This window comes from Hoplias malabaricus, unplaced genomic scaffold, assembly GCF_029633855.1.
Source record: "Hoplias malabaricus isolate fHopMal1 unplaced genomic scaffold, fHopMal1.hap1 scaffold_30, whole genome shotgun sequence".
NCBI classification, from domain to species: domain Eukaryota; kingdom Metazoa; phylum Chordata; class Actinopteri; order Characiformes; family Erythrinidae; genus Hoplias; species Hoplias malabaricus.
In genome coordinates, this window is record NW_027100924.1 from 34,859 (window position 1) to 60,875 (window position 26,017).

Genomic DNA, 26,017 nt, shown 5'->3' on the forward strand with positions numbered 1-26,017 from the left:
CCCTGATTCCCCATGTCCATGAGTTCCTGAAATAACAACCTTAAACTAGACAGAGGTTAGTTGCCAAAGGCTAAACTGAACAAGTGTGTTTTGAGCCTAGACTTAAACATAGTGACTGTGTCTGCGTCCCGGACACTAGCTGGAAGATTGTTCCAGAGCCGAGGGGCTTTGTAGGAGAAAGAGTTTACTCAAGTTTCTGCTGGAGCATTCTGATAAAAGTGCATTGCAATAATCTAATCTTGATGTAATAAAAGCGTGAACAAATTTTTCTGCATCTGGGTGGGATAAGGAATTTCTTAACTTAGCGAGGTTCCGAAGATGTAGGAAAGCTGTTTTTGTAATTTTACCTATATGCTGATCATGATGATAGATCTGAATCAATTATGGCACCCAGATTTTTAGCTGATGAGCTAGGGAGAACAGGGAAGTCAAAATTATGTATTAAGTCTGATACCTTATTTATAACAGGTTTTGGACCTAGAAGGAGAACCTCGGTTTTGTCGCTGTTTAGCAGAAGGAAATTGTATGACATCCAATGCTTCACTTCTTTAACACAGTCCTCCATTTTCTTTAGTGTAGGTTTGTCATCTGGTTTGGCTGATATGTATAACTGTGTGTCATCTGTGTAACTGTGGAAGGTAATGCCATGCCTGCTAATAACTCTGCCCAGTGGCAGCATTTATAATATGAATAGTAAAGGTCCTAGAATGGAGCCTTGGGAAATTCCAGATCTCATTTTTTTCTTACAAAGAAGAAACATTATTTACTTTTACAAACTGGTAGCGATCCTTGAGATAAGACTTAAACCATGATAGGGCCGTTCCTGTTATTCCAACCATGTTTTTTAATCTTTCTAGCAGAATAGTATGATCACTTGTATCAAAAGCTGCACTGAGGTCGAGTAGAACTAGCATGGATACGCAGCCTCGATCAGAGGTGAGAAGAAGGTTGTTTGCTATCTTAACTAAAGCCGTTTCGGTGCTATGGTGTGGCCTAAAACCAGATTGAAATTTTTTATATATGTTATTCTTATGCAAGTATGAGGGAAGTTGTTGGACCACAACTTTTTCTAAGATCTTAAATATGAAGAGAAGGTCTGTAATTGGATAGTACACTAGGATCAAGATTCGGTTTCTTGATCAGGGGTTTAATAACTGCTAGTTTAAATGCTTTGTGTACGTGATCACATACAGTATAAGGGACGAATTTATGATTGTTAAAAGGGGATTGATTATGACTGGTAATACTTCTTTAAATAGTTTTGTTGGTATTGCATCAAGTGTGCAGGTCATACAAACAGGTCAATCCAATTCTAGCTGTGGTAGTGGGTCAAAGTCCTCTAGTCGTCCTTCTCTGTTTTGTTCTATATCATCCACACCAGATGACAGACAGGCTGGATTTAGTATATTGTTTGTCTAATATGTTCAATCTTATTGTTAAAAAAGTCCATAAAAGCATTGCTGGTGTGAACAGCTGGGATCTGTGTATCAGTAGCTGCCCGATTGTTTGTAAGTTTAGAGATTACATTAAAGAGTGCTCTAGGATTGTCTTTATTATTTTCAATCAGTGAGGCCAGATGTGCTGAACGTGCATTGACGAGCGCCCTTCTAAATTCGATAAGGCTGTTTTTCCAGGCACAGTGAAATACTTCCAGTTTAGTCGACCGCCATTTCCGCTCTAATTTCCTTACGGTTTGTTTTAAGGTGAGTGTTTCTTCATTATACCAGGGAGCGAGTTTTTTCTGTCGTAGCTTTTTACGCTTAAGTGGTGCTACACTATCTAAAGTTGATCAAAGTGTGTTATCTAAGTAGTCCATTAGTCTGTCCAGCTCCAGTGGGTCCGCTGGACTACTGACTGAGGTCAATAAATCAGTGATGTTTTCAGTAAATTTAGGGGAAGTAGATGGGGTTAGTGAGCGCTTTATATAGTAATGTGGGCATGTACATTTTTTTTTATATCTAAACTATTCATACGAAATTATGTAGTGGTCTGAGACTGTGGAAGACTGCGGGAGAATATTTAAGTTTTTTATGTTCGTGCCCAGGGTCAAAACCAAGTCTAGTGTGTGATTACAATAATGAGTAGGACCTGATACATTTTGTGTGAAACCAACAGTATCTATGATTTATGTGAATGTTCTTTTTTAGGGGATCATCACTTTTCTCAAAATGAATGTTAAAGTCTCCTACAATTATTAACGTATCACAGGACACTGCTAAATTAGCAGCTAGTTCACCAAATTCTTTTATAAATTCTGAATATGGCCCTGGTGGTCTATAAATGTTTAATAAGGAGATTGTGTTCTTATTTGTGGCGGGGTTAATTATGTTAATGTACATAATTTCAAAGGAAGTAAAGTTGTAACCATGTTTTTGGTTAATAATTAAATTATTTTTGTAAATTATACATAATCCACCCCCTTTGCCCGTCAGTCTGGGGCTGTGTACATATTTATAGCCTGTAGGAGTGGCTTGATTTAGTGCTAAATATTCATCATTTCAGACTGACAGACAGTCTTGATACTGTAACAAATGTTTATATTCCTTAGAGCAAGCTTTGTACATACACCCTTACTATGGGCAAACAAATGGCCATTATCTGTAAGTGTATCCTTAAAATCACTTACCTGTTCGCTGTGTAATCTACTTGCCTGGTTTGTGCTGGTGGGTGGGGTTAGTCAAGTCTGGCGCAGACGTCGGACATCCCACTCCCAATGTATTTGAATTGAATGCAATAGATTGGAAGTGGGACGGCAGACTCGGAAGTGACCGATCCCACTCCCAATGTATTTGAATTGAATGCAATAGATTGGAAGTGGGACGTCGGACTCGGAACTGACCGATCCGACTCCCAATGTATTTTAATTGAATGCAATAGATTGGAAGTGGGACGTCAGACTCGGAACTGACCGATCCCACTCCCAATATATTTGACTTGAAGTTAGGCTTACACAACTTCACAGGCTGTCTCGTGGGGTGTGCACAATAAACATATTAACATTTGGGGTCATTCGGACCCTTTTAAGGGGTGTCCAAAACCCATGAATGAAATTTGAATGGGAATAAATTGGGAGTGGGATGTCCAGAAACTGAGCTTGGGGGGGTCTACCGACTTCACGGCGTCGAGTACTGAATCATCTGAGTCCCCCAAACAACATATCAGAAGATGGGGTCACTGGGATCTTGCGTAGTATGTTATGTTCAGCAAATTTATTCATGAAAAATGTTTTCCTTTGTTTGCCCACTTCCAATCTATTCTAACCAAGTCAAATAAATTGCAAGTGGGATCTTACTTCCAATCTATTCCAGTCAAATCAAATAAACTGGAAGTGGGATCCCACTTCCAATTTATTTTACTATTTGGAATTTGGAAATCTTTGATTTTGGGGCCAGAACTGAGGCCTATATTGACAAATTGGGACCCAATCTCACTATCTCACTTCCAATTTATTCCAGTCAAATCAAATAGAATGGAAGTGGGATCCCACTTCCAATCTATTCTAACCAAGTCAAATTGGGACCAATTTTGGACCCAATCTCACTATCCCATTTCCAATTGATTTCATTCAAGTCAAATAAATTGGAAGTGGGATCCCATGGAACATGTACATGACTTGGCTGAAATAAATTGGAAGTGGGATCCCATGAAACACGTACATGACTTGGCTGAAATGAATTGGAAGTGGGATCCCAATTCCAGTCTATTTCAGCCAAGTCAAATAAACTGGAAATGGGATACCACTTCCAATATATTCCAATATAGTAAAATAAATTGGAAGTGGGATCCAATTTCGAAAACTTTGACTTTGGGGCCAAAATTGGGGCCTATATTGACAAATTGGGACCCAATCTCACTATCCCACTTCAAATTTATTCCTGTCATTGAATAGAATGAGAATCTCTGAGCGTTTTGTGGGTGCTGCGAGCTCTCTCTGAGTGTTTTGTGCTAACTGCGATCTCTCTCTGAGTGTTTTGTGCGCGCTGCGCACTCTGGCTGAGAGTTTTTTTTGTGAGCTTTGCGATCTCTCGCTGAGTGTTTTGTGCAAACTGCGCGCTCTTGCTGAGTGTTTTGTGCGCGCTGCACGCTCTCGCTGAGTATTTTGTGCCTGCTGCGAGATCTCTGAGGCTTTTCTTGCGAGCTTTGCGATCTCTTTGAGTGTTTTGTGCATGCTGCGAGATCTGTCTGAGGTTTTTTTTGTGAGCTTTGCGATGTCTCTGTGTGTTTTGTGTGCGCTGCGCGATCTCTCTGAGGTTTTTCTTGCGTGCTTTGCGATCTCTCTGAGGTTTTTTTGTGAGCTTTGCGATCTCTCTGAGGCTTTTCTTGCAAGCTTTGCGATCTCTCTGAGTGTTTTGTGCATGCTGCGCGCTCTCTCTGAGGTTTTTTTGTGAGCTTTGCCATCTCTCTGAGTTTTTTTGTGAGCTTTGCGATCTCTCTGTGTGTTTTGTGCATGCTGCGCGATCTGTCTGAGGTTTTTCTTGCGAGCTTTGCGATCTCTCTGAGGTTTTTCTTGCGAGCTTTGCGATCTCTCTGAGGTTTTTTTGTGAGCTTTGCGATCTCTCTGAGGCTTTTCTTGTGAGCTTTGCAATCTCTCTGTGTGTTTTGTGCGTGCTGCGCCATCTCTCTGATGTTTTTTTTTTTGTGAGCTTTGCGATCTCTCTGAGTGTTTTGTGCGTGCTGCGCCATCTCTCTGATGTTTTTTTTTTTGTGAGCTTTGCAATCTCTCTGTGTGTTTTGTGCATGCTGCGCCATCTCTCTGATGTTTTTTTTGTGAGCTTTGTGATCTCTCTGTGTGTTTTGTGCGTGCTGCGCGATCTGTCTGAGGTTTTTTTTGTGAGCTTTGCGATCTCTCTGTGTGTTTTGTGCGTGCTGCGAGATCTCTCTGAGGTTTTCTTGTGAGCTTTGCGATCTCTCTGAGTGTTTTGTGCGTGCTGCGCCATCTCTCTGATGTTTTTTTTTTGTGAGCTTTGCGATCTCTCTGAGTGTTTTTTGCGTGATGTTCGATCTCTCTGAGGTTTTTTTTGTGAGCTTTGCGATCTCTCTGTGTGTTTTGTGCATGCTGCTCGATCTGTCTGAGGTTTTTTTTGCGAGCTTTGCGATCTCTCTGAGTATCTTGTGCGTGCTGCGCGCTCTCTCTGAGTTTTTTTTGTGAGCTTTGCGATCTCTCTGTGGGTTTTGTGCATGCTGCGCGATCTCTCTGAGGTTTTTCTTGCGAGCTTTGCGATCTCTCTGAGGTTTTTTTGTGAGCTTTGCGATCTCTCTGAGGCTTTTCTTGTGAGCTTTGCGATCTCTCTGTGTGTTTTGTGCATGCTGCGCGATCTGTCTGAGGTTTTTCTTGCGAGCTTTGCGATCTCTCTGAGGTTTTTCTTGCGAGCTTTGCGATCTCTCTGAGGTTTTTTTGTGAGCTTTGCGATCTCTCTGAGTGTTTTGTGCGGGCTGCGCGCTCTCTCTGAGGTTTTTTTGTGAGCTTTGCGATCTCTCTGTGTGTTTTGTGCGTGCTGCGCCATCTCTCTGATGTTTTTTTTTGTGAGCTTTGCGATCTCTCTGTGTGTTTTGTGCATGCTGCGCGATCTGTCTGAGGTTTTTTTTGTGAGCTTTGCGATCTCTCTGAGTGTTTTGTGCGTGCTGCGATCTGTCTGAGGTTTTTTTTTGTGAGCTTTGCGATCTCTGTGTGTTTTGTGCATGCTGCGCCATCTCTCTGATGTTTTTTTTTGTGAGCTTTGCGATCTCTCTGTGTGTTTTGTGCATGCTGCGCGATCTGTCTGAGGTTTTTTTTGTGAGCTTTGCGATCTCTCTGAGGGTTTTGTGCATGCTGCGCGATCTGTCTGAGGTTTTTTTTTGTGAGCTTTGCGATCTCTGAGTATCTTGTGCGTGCTGCGCGCTCTCTCTGAGTTTTTTTTGTGAGCTTTGCGATCTCTGAGTATCTTGTGCGTGCTGCGCGCTCTCTCTGAGTTTTTTTTGTGAGCTTTGCGATCTCTCTGTGGGTTTTGTGCATGCTGCGCGATCTCTCTGAGGTTTTTTTGTGAGCTTTGCGATCTCTCTGAGGCTTTTCTTGTGAGCTTTGCGATCTCTCTGTGTGTTTTGTGCATGCTGCGCGATCTGTCTGAGGTTTTTCTTGCGAGCTTTGCGATCTCTCTGAGGTTTTTCTTGCGAGCTTTGCGATCTCTCTGAGGTTTTTTTGTGAGCTTTGCGATCTCTCTGAGGCTTTTCTTGTGAGCTTTGCAATCTCTCTGTGTGTTTTGTGCGTGCTGCGCCATCTCTCTGATGTTTTTTTTTTTGTGAGCTTTGCGATCTCTCTGAGTGTTTTGTGCGTGCTGCGCCATCTCTCTGATGTTTTTTTTTTTGTGAGCTTTGCAATCTCTCTGTGTGTTTTGTGCATGCTGCGCCATCTCTCTGATGTTTTTTTTGTGAGCTTTGTGATCTCTCTGTGTGTTTTGTGCGTGCTGCGCGATCTGTCTGAGGTTTTTTTTGTGAGCTTTGCGATCTCTCTGTGTGTTTTGTGCGTGCTGCGAGATCTCTCTGAGGTTTTCTTGTGAGCTTTGCGATCTCTCTGAGTGTTTTGTGCGTGCTGCGCCATCTCTCTGATGTTTTTTTTTTGTGAGCTTTGCGATCTCTCTGAGTGTTTTTTGCGTGATGTTCGATCTCTCTGAGGCTTTTCTTGCGAGCTTTGCGATCTCTCTGAGTGTTTTGTGGGTGCTGCGCGATCTGTCTGAGGTTTTTTTGTGAGCTTTGCGATCTCTCTGAGTGTTTTTTTGCGAGCTTTGCGATCTCTCTGTGTGTTTTGTGCGTGCTGCGCGATCTCTCTGAGGCGTTTCTTGCGAGCTTTGCGATCTCTCTGTGTTTTGTGCATGCTGCGCGATCTGTCTGAGGTTTTTTTTGTGAGCTTTGCGATCTCTCTGAGTGTTTTGTGCGTGCTGCGATCTGTCTGAGGTTTTTTTTTGTGAGCTTTGCGATCTCTGTGTGTTTTGTGCATGCTGCGCCATCTCTCTGATGTTTTTTTTTGTGAGCTTTGCGATCTCTCTGTGTGTTTTGTGCATGCTGCGCGATCTGTCTGAGGTTTTTTTTGTGAGCTTTGCGATCTCTCTGAGGGTTTTGTGCATGCTGCGCGATCTGTCTGAGGTTTTTTTTGCGAGCTTTGCGATCTCTCTGAGTGTTTTGTGCGTGCTGCGCGATCTGTCTGAGGTTTTTTTTTGTGAGCTTTGCGATCTCTGAGTATCTTGTGCGTGCTGCGCGCTCTCTCTGAGTTTTTTTTGTGAGCTTTGCGATCTCTCTGTGGGTTTTGTGCATGCTGCGCGATCTCTCTGAGGTTTTTTTGTGAGCTTTGCCATCTCTCTGAGGCTTTTCTTGTGAGCTTTGCGATCTCTCTGTGTGTTTTGTGCATGCTGCGCGATCTGTCTGAGGTTTTTCTTGCGAGCTTTGCGATCTCTCTGAGGTTTTTCTTGCGAGCTTTGCGATCTCTCTGAGGTTTTTTTGTGAGCTTTGCGATCTCTCTGAGGCTTTTCTTGTGAGCTTTGCAATCTCTCTGTGTGTTTTGTGCGTGCTGCGCCATCTCTCTGATGTTTTTTTTTTGTGAGCTTTGCGATCTCTCTGTGTTTTGTGCATGCTGCGCCATCTCTCTGATGTTTTTTTTGTGAGCTTTGTGATCTCTCTGAGTGTTTTGTGCGTGCTGCGCGATCTGTCTGAGGTTTTTTTTGTGAGCTTTGCGATCTCTCTGAGTGTTTTTTGCGTGATGTTCGATCTCTCTGAGGCTTTTCTTGCGAGCTTTGCGATCTCTCTGAGTGTTTTGTGGGTGCTGCGCGATCTGTCTGAGGTTTTTTTGTGAGCTTTGCGATCTCTCTGAGTGTTTTTTTGCGAGCTTTGCGATCTCTCTGTGTGTTCTGTGCGTGCTGCGCGATCTCTCTGAGGCGTTTCTTGCGAGGTTTGCGATCTCTCTGTGTTTTGTGCATGCTGCGCGATCTGTCTGAGGTTTTTTTTGTGAGCTTTGCGATCTCTCTGTGTGTTTTGTGCATGCTGCTCGATCTGTCTGAGTTTTTTTTGTGAGCTTTGCGATCTCTCTGAGGGTTTTGTGCATGCTGCGCGATTTGTCTGAGGTTTTTTTTGCGAGCTTTGCGATCTCTCTGTGTGTTTTGTGCATGCTGCGCGATCTGTCTGAGGTTTTTCTTGCGAGCTTTGCGATCTCTCTGAGGTTTTTCTTGCGAGCTTTGCGATCTCTCTGAGGTTTTTTTGTGAGCTTTGCGATCTCTCTGAGTGTTTTGTGCGGGCTGCGCAATCTCTCTGAGGTTTTTTTGTGAGCTTTGCGATCTCTCTGTGTGTTTTGTGCGTGCTGCTCGATCTCTCTGAGGCTTTTCTTGCGAGCTTTGCTATCTCTCTGAGTGTTTTATGGGTGCTGCGCGATCTGTCTGAGGTTTTTTTGCGAGCTTTGCGATCTCTGAGGTTTTTTTGCGAGCTTTGCGATCTCTATGTGTTTTGTGCGTGCTGCGCGATCTGTCTGAGTTTTTTTTTGTGAGCTTTGCGATCTCTCTGTGTGTTTTGTGCGTGCTGCGCGATCTGTCTGAGGTTTTTTTTGTGAGCTTTGCGATCTTTCTGAGGTTTTTTTGTGAGCTTTGCGATTTCTCTGAGTGTTTTGTGCGGGCTGCTCGCTCTCTCTGAGGTTTTTTTGTGAGCTTTGCGATCTCTCTGAGGCTTTTCTTGTGAGCTTTGCGATCTCTCTGTGTGTTTTGTGCGTGCTGCGCGATCTGTCTGAGGTTTTTTTTTGTGAGCTTTGCGATCTCTGAGTATCTTGTGCGTGCTGCGCGCTCTCTCTGAGTTTTTTTTGTGAGCTTTGCGATCTCTCTGTGGGTTTTGTGCATGCTGCGCAATCTCTCTGAGGTTTTTCTTGCGAGCTTTGCGATCTCTCTGAGGTTTTTTTGTGAGCTTTGCGATCTCTCTGAGGCGTTTCTTGCGAGGTTTGCGATCTCTCTGTGTTTTGTGCATGCTGCGCGATCTGTCTGAGGTTTTTTTTGTGAGCTTTGCGATCTCTCTGTGTGTTTTGTGCATGCTGCGCGCTCTCTCTGAGTTTTTTTTGTGAGCTTTGCGATCTCTCTGTGGGTTTTGTGCATGCTGCGCGATCTCTCTGAGGTTTTTCTTGCGAGCTTTGCGATCTCTCTGAGGTTTTTTTGTGAGCTTTGCGATCTCTCTGAGGCTTTTCTTGTGAGCTTTGCGATCTCTCTGTGTGTTTTGTGCGGGCTGCGCGATCTCTCTGAGGTTTTTTTGTGAGCTTTGCGATCTCTCTGTGTGTTTTGTGCGTGCTGCGCGATCTGTCTGAGGTTTTTTTTGTGAGCTTTGCGATCTTTCTGAATGTATTGTGCGTGCTGCGCGATCTGTCTGAGGTTTTTTTTTGTGAGCTTTGCGATCTCTGAGTATCTTGTGCATGCTGCGCGCTCTCTCTGATTTTTTTTTGTGAGCTTTGCGATCTCTCTGTGGGTTTTGTGCATGCTGCGCGATCTGTCTGAGGTTTTTCTTGCGAGCTTTGCGATCTCTCTGAGGTTTTTTGTGAGCTTTGCGATCTCTCTGAGGCTTTTCTTATGAGCTTTGCGATCTCTCTGTGGGTTTTGTGCATGCTGCGCAATCTCTCTGAGGCTTTTCTTGCGAGCTTTGCGATCTCTCTGAGGTTTTTTTGTGAGCTTTGCGATCTCTCTGAGGCTTTTCTTGTGAGCTTTGCGATCTCTCTGTGTGTTTTGTGCATGCTGCGCGATCTGTTTGAGGTTTTTCTTTCGAGCTTTGCGATCTCTCTGAGGTTTTTCTTGCGAGCTTTGCGATCTCTCTGAGGTTTTTTTGTGAGCTTTGTGATCTCTCTGAGTGTTTTGTGCGGGCTGCGGGCTCTCTCTGAGGTTTTTTTTATGAGCTTTGCAATCTCTCTGAGTGTTTTTTGCGTGCTGCTCGATCTCTCTGAGGCTTTTCTTGCGAGCTTTGTGATCTCTCTGAGTGTTTTGTGGGTGCTGCGCGATCTGTCTGAGGCGTTTCTTGTGAGCTTTGCGATCTCTCTGAGGTTTTTTTGCGAGCTTTGCGATCTCTCTGTGTGTTTTGTGCAAACTGTGCGCTCTCTCTGAGGTTTTTTTTGCTTTGCGATCTCTCTGAGTATCTTGTGCGTGCTGTGCGATCTGTCTGAGGTTTTTTTTGCGAGCTTTGCGGTCTCTCTGAGTATTTTGTGCAAACTGCGCTCTCTCTCTGTGTGTTTTGTGCGTGCTGCGCGCTCTCGCTGAGGGTTTTGTGCGTGCTGCACCCTCTTGCTGAGTGTTTTGTACGTCCTGCGGGCTCTCGCTGAGGTTTTTCTTTGCACTGTAAAATGTGATAAGTTGATCTTACTTAAAGGAATTTAGGAATCCGGTTGCCTTGAAATAGTTAAGTAAATATAACTATTATTTTGAAGTTATGTTAACTTAATGTCTATCATTTAAGTGTACTTAAAACGCAACTGTATTTACTTAATTGATATGAGTTGTTCTGACATTAAGTAGTACATAGATGTAAGTTGCCATTTTTAAGTACTGCCAACTTATGTTACCCAAGTTAACATAATTCCACAAGAGTCCTGTTTACTTAATAGAATTTAGGAAACCGATTGCCTTAGAAAAATAAAGTAAGCACAACAAAGAATTATTATTCAGTAGTACTTCTGGTTTATTTTAATCAAATTCCATTACATCACAGAGCACATCAGCCTATCTAAATACATAAAGTTACCCAAAAATAAAATTAATTCCACATTTAAGTCAATTAAAAATATTTTTTAAAAGAAAACCTCCAGTAATCTTTATTCTTGAATGACTCAAATGGCACAGTCTGTGTAATAAACAAAAATGTACAATAATGTTTAATGCACTTAACCAAGCTAAAGTTTTGCACAATAAATTTAAGTGCTTTGACACATTATGAACAACACAAGAACATTTTGCAAGTGCAAACCATATAAATGAGAGCCTAACATCAATAAGAGGGTAAAGCTGGGTCCATCGAAACTTAGAAATCCCTTAAATTATTTTGGGCTCAGATTGCCTACTCCCAGGTTTAGCAAGTCAAATGTGTTCTCCAGTCTTTTGGGATAGTCCAAATGAAGGTTTTATAGTAGTTCAAATGTCAGGCAAATAGCTTGAGCATGGTTTTCAATGTTCTCCATAACGTTACCTTCCAGTATGATATTAATGCTAGATGGCTCAAAGTGTATGGCATTTGGACCTGGTTGCTGGCTGTCTTCAGGTATAACAGTCAATAACCCATCAGGAACCTGAATGAAATCTGTGATGGTATCTGAATCCTGCAGACAAAAGGTAAATATAATGAAAAAATATATTATTGCAAAACCTTCATGTCTTCACTAAGTAAATTTTAATTATACAATTTGATGTAATACTTACAAAACAGACCTTGAAGTACTCACTGCCTAATCTCCAAGATAAACCTGGAAGACAACGAAGGACAGCAGTCCACATTGCTGTAATATCCTGGATCTACAAGTTAAGAAAAAACAAACCAAAATATCTAAAAATAAACATGAGACAAATGTGTGATAAATTATAAGTTAAAACACATAGGTGTCTGTGTTCTATAATATATGTTACCATCCCATTAAAACAGGATTCATCTGCTAAAAAAAATATTATTGGGTGTTTGTGCTGTTTTGTTTAACTTGTCTGTCTTTGGGCTCCATGGTTTTAGAAAGAACCATTAAAAATGAAAGAAACATTACACAGCACAAAAATAACTGATTTGTCTTTAATAGTTTTCGGGAAATAGTGCAGCTCCATGGCAAATAAATGTTGGTTCTCATGTTTGGAATTAGTTGATGATGACAAGTCTACAGGAAAACTAACCAACCTTAAAGGAACACTAGCTAAGATCAGTGGAGCATCACAATGATTTTTAAGCTGTAATTAAGCTAAAAAATTAAGGTAAAAAATATTATCTAGTGTTCCATTAAGGAGGTGACTGGATCACTCTTATAAAAGTAACATTCCAAATTGTAATAAAAAGATTCCTTACCTTAATTTCAACTTGGGCAACAATGTCTGCAAGTGTACTGCCAATAATTCCTTTCCTGGATTTAAAGATCTCAAGGAATCGTGGGGTGTGACTGTCCAAGGCCTCAAAAAAGTCTTGTTCAAGATCTTTACTTGCCACCCTTGTGAACTCAGCAAAAACCTTTAGGAAAAACACAGCACACATAGAGCCATAATTCGATTTGTACCACATTAACAGATTACACAAATTAAAATACATTTACTCTTGTAGAAGTAATATGTTCATGTTAATATGATTGTATGTTTTATTTTACATAAATTACATATTTGTTACCATACCTGCTGCTTTCTGAAAAGGGCTGGCCAGCGCTCCAACATGCGTTTCACTGGTGGCTGTAACCACCATGTTTCTGTATCTGTAATGTCTAAGCAGTTGCCCTTTCTTTCATACACAAATTTGCAAAATTTACATGCCCACTGCATCTGATTTAGTTGTGTTCAAGCTGCAAAAAAGAAGAACCTTTTTTAAAAATGGATTCAAACATTGTAGATATAGTGCTCACACAAGGTAAAGTGTGTTTCATAAAATGTCAGCCCTGTGCTTACAAAAAAAAGGCTAACCCGTGTCTTCTATATTATTTATAAAACGTGCTCTGTTAACGTCGACTTGGTATGTGTTGTAAATAATTGTTTTATCCATGTTATACGGAGCGCTGTTGGAGTATTTTTCCGGTGAACACATTCACACAAGACTTGAAGTTATGTAAGACACTTCAGACAAAAGGTTAACCCCAACAAAGTTATGCCTTAACCAGCTTTGCATTTGCCGTTACAAATATGGAGCTTTGCCTGGGTCACGGTTTTTTAAAAAAAAAGTAACCTCTGCCGCTTTTGACTCACCATTGAGTTATGCTATGGCTTCAACAGAAATTTTGTGAGTGCTGCGCGCTCTCTCTGAGTGTTTTGTGCGTGCTGCGCGCTCTCTCTGTGTGTTTTGTGCAAACTGCGCGCTCTCGCTGAATGTTTTGTGCGCGCTACGCGCTCTCTCAGGTTTTTTTTTTTTTTTTTTTTTTTTTTTTTTGCGAGCTTTGCGCATCCCTCTGAGTGTTTTGTGCAAACTGCGCGCTCTCTATGAGTGTTTTGTGCGAACTGCGCGCTCTCTCTGAGTTTTTTTTGCGAGCTTTGCGCTCTCTCTGTGTGTTTTGTGCAAACTGCGCGCTCTCGCTGAGGGTTTTGTGCGTGCTGCGCGCTTTCGCTGAGTGTTTTGTGCAATCTGCGCGCTCTCTCTGAGTGTTTTGTGCATGCTGCCCGCTCTCTCTGAGTGATTTGTGCGAGCTTGTACTTTCCACTTCGGACGTCAGTCGCATGCTGAGCAGAGTGAATGCATGGAAGGTAGCTGGCCCTGATGGTGTACCTGGCCGGGTGCTAAGAGCTTGTGATGTGGAACTTGCGGGTGTCTTCACTCACATCTTTAATGTTTCGCTTGCCCAGGTAGCTGTACCATCTATCTTTAAGTCAGCCATCGTTGTGCTTGTGCCTCACTCACCCCAATAATTTCCAAGTGCTTTAAAAGACTAGTTCTTTCTCACTTGAAATCCTGCCTGCCTGCTACGCTGGACCCACACCAGTTTGCTTATCGTAGCAACAGATCCACCGAGGACGCTATCTCAACAGCACTACACACTGCACTAACCCACCTCGCTTGGAGGCATAAGGAAGCATAAAGTAATCTAAATCTCCCTGGTAGGCGGCTGCGTTGACCTTGGACCTCAGAAAATACAGTGGACCCACACCATCAGATGACATGGGACCCCAAACTGCCACTGACTGTGGAAACTTTGCAGGGTACCTCGAGCAACGTGGATTCTGTGCCTCTCCTCTCTTCCTCCAGATTCTGGGACCTTGATTTCCATAGGAAATGGTCCTTGGTCTCCCAGGACCAAGATGGCATCGCGATCACACTGCGAGGCTCAGCGTCTTACCGGTTTTAGTGATGTTATACTTCTGTACTTAGCTATCTCCAGTTTTCTTGCGCAAATAACTCTTGCGAACTACAGTTACGACAGACAGACACTTTTGGAAATTAACATTCACCGCACAAACACCGGATTCAGCATCGGTTTGACTTTAACCAGCTTCAAAACAACACCCCTCCCCCATCTTGGACTGTCCGATTATCTTTCTTTGTTCCTGCTTCCCAAATACACTGCAGTCATGCATAGGATTAAGCCTTCAACCAGAACTGTAAAGATCTGGATGGATGGGGCTGACTCCTTCCTTCAGCAACAGTTCCAGCACACCGACTGGAGTGAGTATGCTGCCCGAGCCACCACAGTCTCACACATCCACTTGGACACCTACACTAACTCTGTCCTGAAACAAATCAACAAGCGCTCAGGGTACAAGAGTCCTCTGTACCGCCCACTGGGGTTGCTGGCAATATGAAGAGACTAATAGCTATAGCCAAGCACTGCTACAAACGCCGGATTGAGGAGCACTTTACCTCCTCTGACCCTCGGCGTACGTGGCAGGGAATACACGCCCTGACTGATTATAAACCAACTAGCTTTGTTCCATCTACCAACAGTGCTTCAGTCCCTGATGAGCTGAACAACTTCTACGCTCGTTTCGACCAGATGATATTGATATCTTCAATAAATCTTCCACCGACGACAACCCACTTGTACTTTCCACTTCGGATGTCAGTCGCATGCTGAGCAGAGTGAATGCACGGAAGGCAGCTGGCCCTGATGGTGTACCTGGCCGTGTGCTAAGAGCTTGTGCTGTGGAACTTGCGGGTGTCTTCGCTCACATCTTTAATGTTTCGCTTGCCCAGGCAGCTGTACCATCTATCTTTAAGTCAGCCATCATTGTGCCTGTGCCTAGGCATTCTACTGCTTCAGACTTTAATGACTTTCGACCTGTAGCACTCACCCCAATAATTTCCAAGTGCTTTAAAAGACTAGTTCTTTCTCACTTGAAATCCTGCCTGCCTGCTACGCTGGACCCACACCAGTTTGCTTATCGTAGCAACAGATCCACCGAGGACGCTATCTCAACAGCACTACACACGGCACTAACCCAACTGGACTGTCAAAACTCATAGGTGAGTATGCTGTTCATCGATTTTAGTTCTGCATTGAACACAGTGATTCCGTCTATGCTGATATCCAAACTCAACCATCTGGGTATCAGCACATCACTCTGCCACTGGATTTTAGACTTCCTGTCTAACAGACCCCAATCTGTTAGATTAGGCAACCTTCATTCATCAACCATCACCTTGAACACTGGCGTTCCACAAGGTTGTGTTCTTAGCCCGATTCTGTACTCTCTCTTCACCCATGACTGTGTACCTGCCTATGGTTCAAACACCATAGTCAAATTCGCAGATGACACCATGGTGATAGGCTTGATTACAGACAATAATGAAACGCCCTACCGGGATGAAGTACAGCATCTGTCCTTGTGGTGCCAAAACAATAACCTAGTACTAAACATGCTCAAAACAAAGGCGATCATCATGGACTTCAGACGGACTAGGAATCAAGCTCACGCCCCCATTTACATCAACGGAACTGCAGTGGATCAGGTGTCCAGTTTCAAGTTCCTTCGAGGACATCTACCATAAACGCTGCCTGGGCAGGGCACGAAAATCACTATAATATCACTACTGCACTTTATGTAAATAATGTAATATATTGCACTTCTGGTTAGATGCTAACTACATTTCATTGGCCCTGTACTTGTACTCTGCACAATGACAATAAAGTCGAATCTAATCTAATCTAATTTACTTTAATCAGGGAACATAACTTTGGACCACTCAGGAGCAGTCCAGTCCTTTTTCCTGACGCTGTCTCTTGTTCAAGAGTGGCTTGGCATAAGGAACATGACAGCTGAAACCCATGTCTTGCATACATTCAAATTTTATGACCAGCACCTGTATGTGCTTGTATAATTTTAAACTACTGATTCTTAACATTGAAGTTGCCCAGAAGCTCTATTGCAACTCTTCGCTTCCACATTAAATTACCTGACGCTGGATTATAACTTACTTCTGAACGTCATCGTTCCATTATCTTGGGCATGATTTTAATGTGTGAGCAATCTTTTTGTGCTGACTATATGCAGGTGTATTGTTTAACATTCGGATTCTGACTGGTGTTCGCTCAGAAGCTTTTACATTTTTCGCTTCCACCTTAAGTAATGCAGCAGTAACGTTAGGTAACTTGAAAATTTGAAAGTAAGGCGTTCGGACAAGAGTTTCAGAAGGGCAGGCTGGCTCACTGTGGTTACGTGTTTGTCGGTTTACTGGCATTATAAATATATCAAAGATAGTTGGAAACTTTGTGAAAGGACGTTTGTGTTGCCTTATCAAAGTAGCCAACACTTTAAAATGTTAATGTCTATGGATGTTGGGCATGTTAAAAGTATTAAAAACATTACAAAACACTTCAACGAATGATAAATATATACGCCATCCCAATCCCAATATATTTTCCTGTAATGGAATGTAATGGAATATATTGGAATCGAGACGTTCCGGGAGCCACCTGGTGGATTGATGCAGAATTGCGGGTAAAAGGCCCAAACTTTGAGGATTTTTAGCTCCCACCACGTGTGCCCAGGACCCGACCCCGGGCTCTGCAAAAAAAATCGTCTAGGGTGCGCCGCGCGCTAGGCCGATAAGGTCCACCAAGCAGCGTATCATATATGTGGATTGGGATGGTGTGGTACTACGAAGAGGTAAGCAACTGCTATTTTCTCGACTAAATGGCCTTTCGGACCTAAGACCCCACCACCACCTGTTAGGTCTAAATGGAATTGTGGACACATACTCCCATTTGTGGCCAGATGGTAGTATGTCAGTGTAGTTTTTATTTATTTTTTATTAAGTTAATGCAACATATGATTGGTCATTTGAAAATGGTACTCAGGCAGCTAGTACTTAACCTTTTCCATGTTACATATTTCAGATTATTCCAATTTTGGACATTTCAATTCCAACATTACTGATTATACACAGAGTCTTGTACAAAAAAGAAGGCATGGGTTTGAAAACGTTCAACGTACACATGTATCATTGTCACAAGCATTTTAAAATGTGCACTGTGTACACATTTGAATTTGATATGTATTTTTGAAATTGTGATGGAGAAAATAAGGACAAGTATTAAGAACTGAAATCTAACAGAGCATTTGGAATCAGAAAGTAGTTTATTTAACCTTAAGGTGGTCAACATACAATAGCAGAGAGTACTATGTGAATGTGGACAAAGGAGATGTTTTCACAGAGATATTTATATAGGTAGTTTATACGTCATAACCATAAGATAATCACTCGATGTTTCTGCAAGCTTAGTTTCCTTAGAGACATCTCAGTTTGATATACAAGATGTGGTTTGTTCTAATAAAGCATTGACCTCGAGCTGACCTGACATACACTTAGTTTTTGAGCTCTGTTGACGATTAGAAATGAATATACTGACAAACAAGCAGACAAGTTCTTTCAACAGAGACATATAAAAATTACCATTACAGAAATATCTGAGTTTGGATATCCCTATCTTACTAAGAAAAGTCGACAAGAAATGTTGTAGAGCAAATCAAAAGCTGTTCAGCAACATATAGCAAGTTTTGGTCCCTTGTGTACAACCAAAAATACAACCGCAAAGTTGCTTCAGAATATAGTGCACCTTGTCTGCCCACTGCAACGGGCTTATCCGCGCTATATTTTACCAGCCGTAACTACGAAACCTCATGTAATTCTACACACTTAGAGCAGGCCAAGCCATTTGAAATGAAAATAACCTGTTTCCAAATTGAATTATACAAGAACAAGTATAAAAACAACAATAAAGTAATTTTCACTATTAGAATTAACTCACACATCCATTCCCCTCATTTTCCTTCAGAAAAGGGTACTTAAATATCAGAGCTTTACACACTTGCACATACTCATTTGTACACTCTAAAAAGTGTATTTGGGCAGTAGTTCCTATTATAGACTTATTTACATTAACCTCAATTAATTCTTTTGCCTTAGTTCCTACAACTTACTTTCATGAGTTCAATTAACTTAAAAGTCACACATTTTATCTCAAAATAACTTTTTACTTTGAGACTACGTGAAACAATTAAGTTTAAAGCAGCTTTACGTCTGACGTCATTACGTAAGCTTTGCGCGAGGCAGATCTCTGGTACCGACAACAGGTGCGCCCCGCTTTTTCTTCCGAACATCGACGGTCGACGTGACTCGGATAAAACAGTAAGTATGCTACCCACCATAACCAAACATTTAATAAACCTTAAAAAAAAAAACAGACTGCACTGTAAAAAATCTAACTTCAAATTTAGTTGATTATACATTGAAATAGTGAGTTGGGAATAGAACTCAATTGTGTGATAGTTCATCTAACACGAAATGTATTGTTCTGATCAACCTGTAGGCACAACATAAAAAATGTGTTGAGAAGATTTGTTTGGAAAAGTTGCTGATTAAGATAAACCTGCGCATGCTCTGTTCTAGTCATGCGCATGCTCAGTGGGAGGTTCGGGAATAAGCGCGAAGGACGGTTGATTCCTCTTTGTTGTGGCTCGAAGTTTGGAGAAATTCAAGATTGAGGTAAATAACTAGTGATAGTTCACAAAGCATTTTAAAGTTACGTTTCTAGTTTTAACACTATCTTAAAGCCGTGAATATGTGAGGGAAATTGCCGTGGCATTGTTATATTAGCTAACTTTGCCAACTCGACTGAGCCATGGAAAGTTTGAATATGAGCCGTTTGTTTCATTTAATCAAATGCCCAACGTAACAGACTCAAGCAGGCTGTAACAAGCCTGAGCGCTTTCTTTATGTTCTATTTTGAAAATGTTATGTATCTTGTTGGCTGGCTTTTTTCCATTCCACCTTAAATACCGGAATAGGTAACGCTATATTGAGCCTCCTCGGTGTTTGTTGAGCTGTTTAAGGTAGAACGGAAAATTCAGGATGCTGACTACAACAACGCTCCTTTAGTCTGATATCATTTATATGAAAGCAGCAGGGTGTTATTACAAGATTAAGCCGTCAAAGATACAAAAATATCCGTATTGTCTGAATCAGACCTACTATTTGTTTTTTGTTTTGCTTTTGAGAAGTTCGTAGGTGTCTAACAGCACTAGCACTATACCTAACATCGTCTGTTTCTCAAAACATTTAGCTAAATGTAATATATGTGTGTGTGTGTGTAAATAAATTACAAAAACATTAAATAACGTTACATAGAGTTTGTGGTTCTGTAATTGCATTTACAAACTATAATTGTGTACAATGACAATACTAACACTAATATTGTTTTCATTTTCAAGGAAAAAAGGGATACATTAGATGAAGTGCAAAATCTGCTCTTTCACAAGCCAAGACACAGACGTTGGGTTGAAGCACCACAGAGTACGCCATGGATTTCATGGTACACGCTGGCCCTGTTTTCACTCCAATTGTGTGTGTTCCTTGATATGTCGTTTTTCAAAATGTCACAGTAAATTATCTACATGTCACCAAAGTTCTACCTTCAAATGTGATCTTTGTGATTATAAAGATGTTTGCGATATAGCCCTGCAGGGCTGAGTGAGGATTCCTTGGAAGAAGAGAGAAAGGCAATGAGGGCTGAGATAGATAAAAAGGGTCCAAACATTTTCTTTACGGTGGAAGGAGGTTGTTGAGCAGGAACCTCTGGTTGGTCTGGTTCGAGAATGATGGCCAGCACTGTTCTTGGAGAGTCAGGTGAGTAGTGTTTGTTTGCTGTACTTGTGACTCTGGCCCATTTCAGCATATTTTTCTTTTTATAGTTTTTGTAGGATTGTTTCACACTGCAAAACCTAGTGTGAACCAATCTAGTTTACTTGTCTAAAATGATACTTAACTTTTTTTCCCCAGAACAGTTCCAAAACTGTTATAATGCGAAGTCATCAGCTGTTTGGATTATTTACTTATTTTTTTAGTTATTTACTTATTAACCAAGAAGCGTACAGCATTGTCCAACCACAGTAATGTTATTTAAAGGCAACAAGTTTTATCGCGCACAACATTTGTCACGAAAGCGTCCCAAAAGAGCAATTTTCCTGTGGGCTATTTTTTTGGCCTTGGGATGACGGGATGGTTTTTGTCTGGATCCCTGCATAACTGTTATCAACTGAATCAGTGTTTGTCTAGAAATGTTCAGGCTCTGTACGTAATGACTGATAATCTGTATTCTCTATTGTTTACTCCTCTCTCTCTCTAGATATGCAGTGAGTTTCGTAGAATAACTGCCATCAACCTGAAGAGTCAGTTTCATGATGCACTGGACACATGTGCCAAAACTCCTTAAACTGTACAGGAGTAGAAGGGCAGCCTTTGGAGGAGATGGGATGCATCTGTAGTATGTTTAATGCACAAGTTTTTGTGAAAAACTAAGTTTGTGAGGTTTTCACAATAAAATTTTAAAATATTCCATTTGTGCAATGTAGATTTATTATTTTAACCAAGTTGAATTTCTGAGTAGCGTAAAGGTATTTGACTCCTATTTGCAAAACTAAAATAACATGCTAAAAAACACTTTTAAAATTATTTAAATGTAAGCTGTATTTTAAGTACACTGTAAAAAGAAAACAGTTGATCCAACTTAATTGAATTGCTTCAATTGGTAACAAGTAATTCAATTAAGTTTATCCAACTTAATTGTTTAAGTTTAACCTTAAAAAAATAAATTGAAAAAACTTAATTGAATTACTTGTTACCAATTGAAGCAATTTTCTTTTTACACTGTATAGTGTGAGTGATAATGTAATGCTCAGTGTCACTTCGTCAGCAGTCATGGGGGTCCAGGTGTATGGAATGGCGTTGGTCTCTTATAGAACAGCGTTGGGCTCTAAACGTGTGAACACATGCTCGTTAACACGTTATTAAAAATTTGCGTGTTGACACGTAAAATTTTGTCGTGATAACGTGACCAAAATTGACACGTTTACACGCTTCTTAAGGTTTTCGCCAATGGGAGGCCTCAAATCCGGGCGTACTTACATATTCATGATAGGATTTACATCACACCCTGTAGCTGACACGAAACATAAATCCTTTGTGAACGTAGTCCCTACGTTTCATCTGAATTATTCATAACATAGTGAGCTAAGCACTGACCTGTGGCTACGTTGAGCCCTACATGAGCAGTGTGAAGACAGCAATACTAGTAAGCTGTTTATGTTTCACAATAAAAAAAAACTGTTGTTTAGTACCTTAAAATTTGTAAACATGCATATTATTATATAACTTCATTCATAACATGCTCTAAAGCTTTTCATAATTTTATAAGAAACAAACATCACTATTCACTCACACTGTGTGTGACACATACTGAGGCGTAATTCATTCACATTGATAAATTATGTGCATTCTTTTAATAGCATACTGCTAAACAATACAGTGTCAATACAAACCCATAGTGAAATTAACTTTCCAGATCCTCCTCTTTCTGTAAACATGTATACTATGTGTAAAGATACATTAATTTACTCATGTGTTATTTAATTATGTGTATGTACTTATATATGTTAAGAGAGGATAAATCTCCTTCAAAATTAAATTGAACAAAAAAATCTGAATTAAAAAAGGGCTTTTTTCAGCAGTAAATTCAGTGGTGGTTGAAGTGAGGGGTATATATATATATGTGTGTGTGCGCTTTTAAACGTATTTATGTTTATATAAATATTATGTTTGTATAATGTTTATACAAAATCTCATAAACATTGTTCAGAACATTAAACACTGGAATTGTTTCCGTTATTTGGTAAGTTAAGGCTTTATGTTGTTTCAGCAATAACGCCATACACCAGTAGGTGGCAGTAAAGCATCATGATTCACGAAATACACAAACTTAACGTGTTAACACGAAATTATACGCTGCGTGTTAACACGGAGAATCCAACACGTTTAGAGCATAATTTAAAACAAATGAAAGAAAAAAAAACAGGAATTCAAGTTTATAAAATGTATTGGACTAAAAACAATAAGCTCGTAGCCTACTTAGTGTATACTCAAATACCTACATGCAACATTGAGCCATGCTTTGGTACTGCGTTCTTATAATGTTTTTTGTGAATTGACTACACTCGGCTCAGAGTCACAGTCAGAAAACAGCGTTGGCCCACAGCAGGCTCAGTGTCACTTTTCTGAGTGTTCTTCGTCAGTAGTCATGGGGGTCCAGGTGTATGGAATGTCGTTGGTCTCTAAACGTGTTGGATTTGACCATGTTTTTTTTTTTATGAGATTTTGTATAAACATTATACATATATAAATACGTTTTAAAGCACGCACACACACACACACACACGCACACACACACACATATATATATATATATATATATATATATAAACCCCTCACTTCAACCACCACTGAACTGCTGAAAAAACCCTTTTTTAATTTAGAATTTTTTGTTCAATTTCATTTTGAAGGAGATTTATCCTCTCTTAATTTATATATAGAAGTAGATACACATAATTAAATAAAACATAAGTAATTTAATGTATCTTTTAACATATACATGTTTACAGAAAGAGGAGGATCTGGAAAGTTAATTTCACCATGGGTTTGTATTGACACTGTATTGTTTAGCAGTATGCTATTAAAAGAATGCACATAATTTATCAATGTCAAATCTCAGTATGTGTCACACACAGTGTGAGAGAATAGTGATGTTTGTTTGATATAAAATTATGAAAAGCTTTAGAGCATGTTATGAATGAAGTTATATAATAATATGCATGTTTACAAATTTTAAGGTACTAAACACCAGAGGTTTTTTATTGTGAAAAATTAACTTCCAGTTGCTATGGGGATCAGCTTACTAATATTGCTGTCTTCACACTGCTCACGTAGGGCTCAACGTAGCCATAGGTCAGTGCTTCGCTCACTATGTTATGAATAATTCAGATGAAACGTAGGGACTATGTTCACAAAGGATTTATGTTTCGTGTCAGCTACAGTGTGTGATGTAAATCCTATCATGAATATGTAAGGATTAGTTAAATGCTGTTTTAACTACAGTAACTGAAAAATATCACTGGTGAACAAGACAAAATACATATTCAATTATAACTGATATCACAACAAAAATATAGAATTAGAAACCGTACATAAAAACCCAACCAAAGTGTAGTGTAGCGAAACTGGTGGACTCTCTCTTTGTCTGTGTGTGGATGGATATAATCTCGGTGTGGGGACTAAAACTTGTTTACAGACTCACATTTTTAGTTATACAAATACACGCATTTTTGTGTGTGTACGATTGTTTACATGTGTAAGGAAGAGACGTTATAAAAAAATAACTAAATACTCTATAAAGGACTTAAATCCAGGATAATAAGTCTGAATTAATGAAGACATGGCCCCTGTGCATAACTCGTGCGGGAGCTGGCAACGCCAGCCATGGAGCTTTCCCATTGAAGCCAGTTTGCTACGGTCTCTTTTAAATATCATTTGATTAGAATACAACATTTTACATGTGCTTAATGAATATATTTTTTGTTAAATATTGGTTTTAATCATAACATAAATGTGTCGCTTTGTCAGTTACCAAAGTTACATCAGCCAGTAATGTTAAGCTACAACCCGGTCTCACACCTACTCGTGATATAGTAGTCTGCAATTCGTGACATATCGCATATTTTCAGCATGAATTGCAGTCTCCTATATATGTGACTATACCACGAGTAGGTGTGAGACCGGGTTGTAAGCTATCACTACCTCAGGATGTAAAGGTCTTCCATGTGTCTTAGCAAATTGCAAATAATTTAAATAAATGTTTTACAGTTACTGAAAGACATCTACGAAGAAATGTACTGCTTAAATTTTAATTGTTATTTTATTTTATTTTATTTTTTTTACAGAATATTTGTATGTTAGCATCTGCTAATGTTAGCTAGCATCCAGTTAAAAGTTCTCCTGTTCCACCTTAAACAGAGTGACAGTTATTTTCTGATGAAACAAGAACAAAAAGTAACTGCTTCAGCATTTAAAAAAGAACAGAAAACTCCAGTATTGTGCTTGTAAATAGGGATTAACATTTAGTGCTAGTTTTGCTATGCTGTGTGTGTTTTGAAAATAACATTGTGTTTGGTATTTAATATGCAGACTTTTAACTTTGGGAATTGTGTCAGTATAACAATTAATTTATGTTTTGTATTCTTTATTCCAGATTGCAAACATATGTTCCTGCACTTTTTTAGACTTCTGTTTTTTTTTTAAACTTCCTGCTATATATATTGTGTTGAAAAAAAAGCGTATTTGACAATACAAGAAATTGTATAAAACTTTATCTAGACAGTATAATAATTACATTAAGCAAGACCATACATATTTTTGCACAAATCACTAATATAAGCCTTTTAAAATTCTAGTCAACTGAATGGAGAAAAAACACATAGGGAAGAAATATGAGCATCTGCAATATCTTCAGACCATTCAGCTATTTATTATAATGTTTGTAACAGCTATTTAATACTAAAATTTAATTCAAATCAAATCAAATTGTATTTATATAGCGCTTTTCACAACAAAAAGTCGTCACAAAGCAGCTTTACAGAGATCCGGGTCCAAGCCTCCTATGAGCAAGCCAGGGGCAACAGTGGCAAGGGAAAACTCCCTCAGCACATGAGGAAGAAACCTTGGAAAGAACCAAGACTCATACGGGGAACCCATCCTCCTCGGGTCCACACCGGAGACACAACAGAGAACAGAACAGAAGTAAAAGTGAAATGATGACAGATGAAGGGGTTATAGTAATGTAAATGTAGTATATTAGTGATGTATGAGTCTGAGGAAGGAGAAGGTGATCAGGGATTCTGTGTGAATTAAAAGTAGGTGCAGAGTTAATCTGAGGTAAAACAGCATGGCCAAGCATGATAGTGTAGATGAGACAAGGCCAGGATCTTGTACAGGATACACAGGGGCTGGATCAGGGCAACACCTGGAGAGCAGCAGGACATCTCAAAGCATGAGAGAGAGACAGGAGAAAGAAAACCAGACAAAGGGAACAAAAAAATACAGAGATTAGTAGGGTCATGGTAAAGAACAGGCAAATTTGTCCTGCGAAAAAAGCTTCCACGGGTCAGGCAAGAGAACCCAGTGACAGACAGCGTGTTGGCGGTTACTAGAAAGCTAACTAAAAAAGCTGTAGCTATGGTAGTATGACAGGGTTAATACAGAACAGTGATAATTAACCTGATGCTGTGTATGGGGAAAAAAGCTTGTTCCATTTAGGGGTGGGGTGGGCGTGGCTAGGTCCCAGAGGAGGTTTCAGAGCACCTGTAAGTCCAAAATCGATGACGAAAGGAGATTCACGGTGAACGTAGTCTTCTAAGACCCACCCACCCTTGAAACTTCTGTCAAAACTCAAGCAAACCACGAAGCAGACTCTGGAGAGATTCCAGAAGCAAAAGACCTTATCAGCAAAATCCAAAAAACAATAATGAAAGCAAAGACTGGCAAAATTCAAATGAAATAATGTCAAATAACTGCAAAGAGTATCTTATAAAAATAAACTTAGCACAAAAAGTAAGGAAATTTGTGTTTGGTAGATTATTTTTTTTTTGTTGTAACAATGCTTCTTGGCAGTTTATCTCATACCGTTGGAAAGCCTGTTAATTTCCCCTTTAAACGGTGCCACATTTGTAAGGAACATGCATTTGTGGGATGAGCAGTAGAGCTGAGAATGTGGGTTGCGCCTCTTTAAAAGGTAAATGTGGCATCATTTAACAGGCTTTCCAACTGTATAAGATTTATTGCCCAGAAGCATTGTTACAACCAGGAAATAATCTACCAAACACAAATAACACAATTTTAAGAAATTTGTTTATTGTTTTTTGTAGAAATTTTTAAACAGAATTATATTTCTTAAAAAGTTTAGCTTTTTCAAAGTTTCTGTAAATACAAGGGTGTGTTTAGTGTTGAGTGATATTTTTTTTAGAACTGGTCTAAACTACCTCCATGATAAAGTTTTTAT